Source organism: Macaca mulatta, chromosome 9 (assembly GCF_049350105.2).
Source record: "Macaca mulatta isolate MMU2019108-1 chromosome 9, T2T-MMU8v2.0, whole genome shotgun sequence".
Lineage (NCBI taxonomy): Eukaryota > Metazoa > Chordata > Mammalia > Primates > Cercopithecidae > Macaca > Macaca mulatta.
Window position 1 is genome coordinate 112,066,992 of NC_133414.1, and position 5,438 is coordinate 112,072,429.

Genomic DNA, 5,438 nt, shown 5'->3' on the forward strand with positions numbered 1-5,438 from the left:
TCATCAAAATGTTGACACAATGCACCTGGGAGTCTCATGGCCAAGGTTAAGAACAGTGAGAATTCAAGTTGAAAGGAGGTGGACAGAGGAAGATTGGTGACCAGATCTCACAGGGAAAGGAGGAGTCAGGATGGTTTTCTTTTTTTTTTTTTTGAGATGGAGTTTCGCTCTTGTTGCCCAGGCTGGAGTGCAATGGCGTGATCTCGGCTCACCGCAACCTCTGCCTCCTGGGTTCAAGTGATTCTCCTGCCTCAGCCTTCTGAGTGTCTGGGATTACAGGTGCCCGCCACCAAGCCCGGCTAATTTTTGTATTTTTAGTAGAGACGGGGGTCTCACCTCGTTGGCCAGGCTGTTCTCGAACTCCTGACCTCACCTCAGGTGATCTGCCCACCTCGGCCTCCCAAAGTGCTGGGATTACAGGCGTGAGCCACCACACCTGGTCAAGTCAGGATGGTTTTCACAGAGGGCATCTGTCTGGTGGACTTGAGCTAGGACAAGGCCAACTCCTAGAAGACAACAGAGGCCATTTGGTTTCATTTAGGGATAGACCCCGGTTGGAAAGAGTAAGACCAGGTCTTATTTTGTTCTTCCTGGAAGAGAACAGACCCTGTAAGAAAGCTTCTACATTCTAAAGAAAAGACTGTATCATGTTCATCTTCAGGGCTGTTCTTAATATATTGGATATACTGATGCCTAAAGACTCCTCTTCCTATCTACTTGCAGAAGCTTGAATTGGTTTACTGGAAAACAGAGAATTCTTTCACACTCAGAAGTAAAAACCATGGCTGGGCATGGTGTCTCACACCTGTAATCCCAGCACTCTGGGAGGCTGAGGTGGGTGGATCACGTGAGGCCAAGAGTTTAAGAGCAGCCTGGCCAACATGCTGAAACCCTGTCTCTACTAAAAATACAAAAAATAGCTGGGCATGGTGGCGTGTGCCTGTAATCCCAGCTACTTGAGAGGCTGATGCGTGATATGTACCTCCTTCAAACCTTGCTACAACATCGGTAATGTACCAATGTCTGACATTTTAAAAAATTATTGGCTTGTAAAATAAAAGCCTTCTGTAAACTACAATGTGTTTAAAATACTATATTTGGATATTTTTAAAAAGAACAAAATTGTGGTCACTTTATTTCTTCGTTTATTTATTCTTCATCTGATTCCAGAAAGGATTTAAGGAAACTCACTCAATTCCTTTGTTCTAGTGCCCAGGATGGACTTCATCCCAAAGGGCTCACATGGGACAATCTAAAAGGAAGTCAGAGATGCCTTTTCTCCCTCCTCCTGCGGGGTGAACATGGATCCAAGGGGTGACTTTCTTTGCCGAAGTTGGGGGATCACCTGAGGTCAGGAGTTTGAGACCAGTCTGACCAACATGGTGAAACCCCGTCTCTACTAAAAATACAAAAAATAGCTGGGCATGGTGGTGCACACCTGTAATCCCAGCTACTCAGGAGGCTGAGGCAGGAGAATCACTTGAACCTGGGAGGCAGAGGTTGCAGTGAGCCGAGATTGTGCCACTGCACTCCAGCCTGGGCAACAGAGTAAGATTTCATCTCCAAAAAAAATAAAATAAAATAAGGGCCAGGCACAGTGGTGTACGCCTGTAATCCCAGCACTTTGGAAGGCCGAGGTGGGTGGATCACCTGAAATCAAGAGATCTAGACCAGCCTAACCAACGTGGTGAAAACCCGTCTCTACTAAATATAAAAAAATTAGCCGGGTATGGTAGTGCATGCCTGTAATCCCAGCTACTCTGGAGGCTGAGGCAGGAGAATTGCTTGAACCCAGGAGGCAGAGGTTGCAGTGAGCCGAGATCATGCCATTGCACTCCAGCCTGGGCAACAAGAGCAAAACTCCTTCTAAAAAATAAAAAATAAAAATAAATAAAAACAAATTAACTAAAAAAGAGGATTCTGAATGTTTTCACCACAAAGAAGTAATAAATATTTGAGATGATGGATTTGCTAATTACTCTGATTTGCTAATTATACAATGTATACATATATTGCACCCCATAAATACGTACAATTATTATATGTCAATGAAAGATAAATAAAACAGAAAAAAAGTCACAGTAAAATCAAAATGGTGCTTAAATTCAACAAAATTGTAATGCTCTTTTGTTGTTTTGTCCACAACCATCATTCCTCCTTTTTTTTTTTCTTTTTGAGATGGAGTCTCACTCTGTTACCCAGGCTGGAGTGCAGTGGCGCGATCTCCATTCACTGCAACCTCCGCCTCCCAGGGCCAAGCGATTCTCCTGTCTCAGCCTCCCAAGTAGCTGGGATTACAGGCATGTGCCACCACGCCTGGCTAATTTTTGTATTTTTAGTAGAGATGGGGTTTTGCTATGTTGGCCAAGCTGGTCTCGAATTCCTGGCCTCAAGTGATCTGCCTGCCTTGACCTCCTAGTGATTTTGTTTGTTTTAATGGGAAACAACTCATCTATACTCTCAGTCCCCCATATTTCCATTCCACCGCCAAGGAGTGATCATATGACCCCAGACTGACCAGAGTCACTGTGATAGTTTTAGAGATAGGCACATAATCCAGTTTGTGCTATTGAGATTCATGCTCAAGAATCAATAGTTTGTTGCTAAACTGTGTTAAATGAAATTTACAGGAGGCCATTGGGTGGAACTGAGCTCTTCTTGCACTAGGCTTAATAGAGAAAACCAAAATGGAGTTACTCATACCGAAGTTTCCACCAAGCCAAAACTAAGCTATTCATCTGATCTTCCAAGAAATCAGGCAAGAAAGAGATAATAGCCAAATCCCCAAACAGGCCTGTTTTGGGAAACATGATGAGGCAGCCCCCTCTGCTTTAACCTTTATAAGGAAAGTAACTTTGTAACAACCAATCAGTTTTTGTTCTGTTTCTGCATTCTTCAGCCATTTTCTGCTTATAAAGTCAAATTTCTCAGCTCAACTCATCTGAACACTCATTCTATCTTATAGAATGGGTTGTTACCCAATTCTAGAATTGCAAATAAAAGCCAATTCGACCTTTAATCTAAATTTGTTGTAATTTTGTCTTTTGATAGCTGATAGAAGATAAGCTTGAAGGAGCTGTTATTCACCTTGCCTTAAGGGGAGACACTGTGTGAGAATGAAGTCACTACTGAAGACAATGAAATCAAGAAATGGAGAGAGATTCCACACCACCTAACTTAGGCACCTCAATCCAGCTATGTCTGAAATCCTTACATAAATACTTTTAGTTATATGCCACTAAAGGTCTCATCTTTAAACTTCTGGCTCACAAATGCCAGTCTAAGATGGAAGATTTACTATTCCCTAGTAAGATGAGAAAAATTTCATTTACAAGACTTCTTTATTCTGAGCTTATATCTTTCCTAATTTTTGGTATTAGAGTATTTATGAATTGATGGTGATAATGGATAACAATTGTATTTTACAAATTGTCCTTAATAGAAAATTAGAAAGTTAGTCCAAAATAGAAAGTAGTCAGGCATGGTGGCTCATGCCTGTAGCCCCAATACTTTGGGAGGCTGAAGAAGGAGGATCACATGAGCCCAGGAGTTGAAGACGAGCCTGGGCAAGATGGTGAAACCCCATCTCTATAAAAAATTTAAAAATTAGTCAGGCATAGTGGTACATGTCGGTAGTCTCAGTTACTCAGGAGACTGAGAAAGGAGGATCACTTGAGCCCAGGAGGTCAAGGCTGCAGTCAGCTGTGATTGTGCCACTGCACTCCAACCTGGGCAGCAGAACAAGACCTTATCGAAAAAAAAAAAAAAAAAAAGGAAAGTTGGTGGGCCCTTTATCTATCCCTCCATTAAAAAAAATTAGGTCATTTTGTAGGTCATAAGCATGATGATTGGTTTTTCATGCTCATGTGTGAGATGTACCTCCCTCAAATCTTGCTACAACATTGGTCATGTACCAATGTTTGACACTAAAAAAAAATTATTGGCTTGTAAAATAAAAGCCTTCTATAAACTACAGTGTGTTTAAAATACTATATTTGGATATTTTTAAAAAGAACAAAATTGTGGTCACTTTATTTCTTTGTTTATTTATTCTTCATCTGATTCCAGAAAGGATTTAAGGAAACTCACTCAATTCCTTTGATCTAGTGCCCAGGATGGACTTCACCCCAAAGAGCTCACATGGGACAATCTAAAAGGAAGTCAGAGATGCCTTTTCTCCCTCCTCCTGCGGGATGAGCATGGATCCAAGGGGTAACTTTCTTTGCCTCCTCCCTGAAACTCTGCAAGGAGAGGCAGGCAGCGTAACAGCAGAAACAAGCAATGCCTTTTCTGTTTTGCTCTTCCTGGGTTGCTGGCCACCTATCCCTTAATGGCTCCAGGCCCTGCTTCTTAGGTGATGCTACACCCCACCTGCAGCAGGGCCTGGTGGGGTGGGGGTGAAGGGGTGCAGGAAGTATGTGAACAGAATGAAGGTGGGAGAAAGGATTCACGAGTAGCAGCGTGGTGAGGGAAAGCATAAGAGACAGTGGGGGTAGGGGAAGCCTTTATAAGTAGTGAGATTTAACTTCTGGGAGCAGGGAGAGAAGTGATGTTTGCTTAGGCGTTTGCTCAGGGGGAATGTTTACTCATGGTTAAACCCAGAATGCAGTTAGTGTTAAAGTAGAAATGAAGCTGCATTCCAGGCAGGAGGTGGGCATGATGGAATACAGGGTGTGTGTTGAGTGTGTGTATGAGACAAATTGTGGTACCACATGTGTAAAGATGATGCTCTAGACACAGGAAGTCTAACTTCTCCAGTTCGGATGGCAGATTTGTACCAAGTCATGCTGTCCTACTTTCTACATCCTTGCTTTTGAGACGGCTGGTTGGGTTTAGGGGTGTTTTCTGTGGCCATGGAAAAAGTGAATCTTACTGGCTCACTTATTAATAGACTCAATGTGGTCTGGATGCTACACTGTCTTGGACCTGTGCTGAGTTAGACTTCTAGCACATCGAGATCATAAATCAGGAAACTGAGCATGCACACACACCCCCTTACTTTCAAGAGATGCAGTTGCTAGAACCAGGTGGGCTCTTCCCTGCCACAGAGCTCCTGGGTTTGCTATTTGAGTGGCTGCAGCTGTGTCTGGGAGGCTGGTGCTCCTGCCTCATCCCGGGCCCCAAGAGGACAAGGATGCCCAGGTCTATAGCCATGGCTTGGGCAGTTGCAGCAGCACCTGGGGAGCTCCTGCCCCAACTCGGAAAGGATGGGACTCCCACTTGTCCCTGGCTCCCGCTGGCTCTATGGAGCTTGCAGCCCCAGCTGTACCTCCCTGCTGCAGCCGGTGTGATGGCAGCAGCCACTCCAGATGGCCCGCCGATGCCATCATAAGCACATGGTGGGTTTCTCTGGCAACCAGACCCATCCTGAAGCTATCTAGGGGCTTTCAGCTACCAGTCGTCTTATTAACATAAACTCAGGTGTAATTGAAATTCAG

At 43.9% G+C, this 5,438-nt stretch overlaps 1 non-coding gene across 1 annotated transcript; it reads left to right on the forward strand.

The window, feature by feature from the left end:
• Window positions 1–3,820: 3,820 nt before the first annotated feature.
• LOC114670244 (small nucleolar RNA U13) lies at window positions 3,821–3,926 on the forward strand. The gene has a single exon (XR_003719725.1). It is a non-coding gene; the product is annotated as a small nucleolar RNA U13 (small nucleolar RNA).
• The last annotated feature ends 1,512 nt before the right edge of the window (window positions 3,927–5,438 follow it).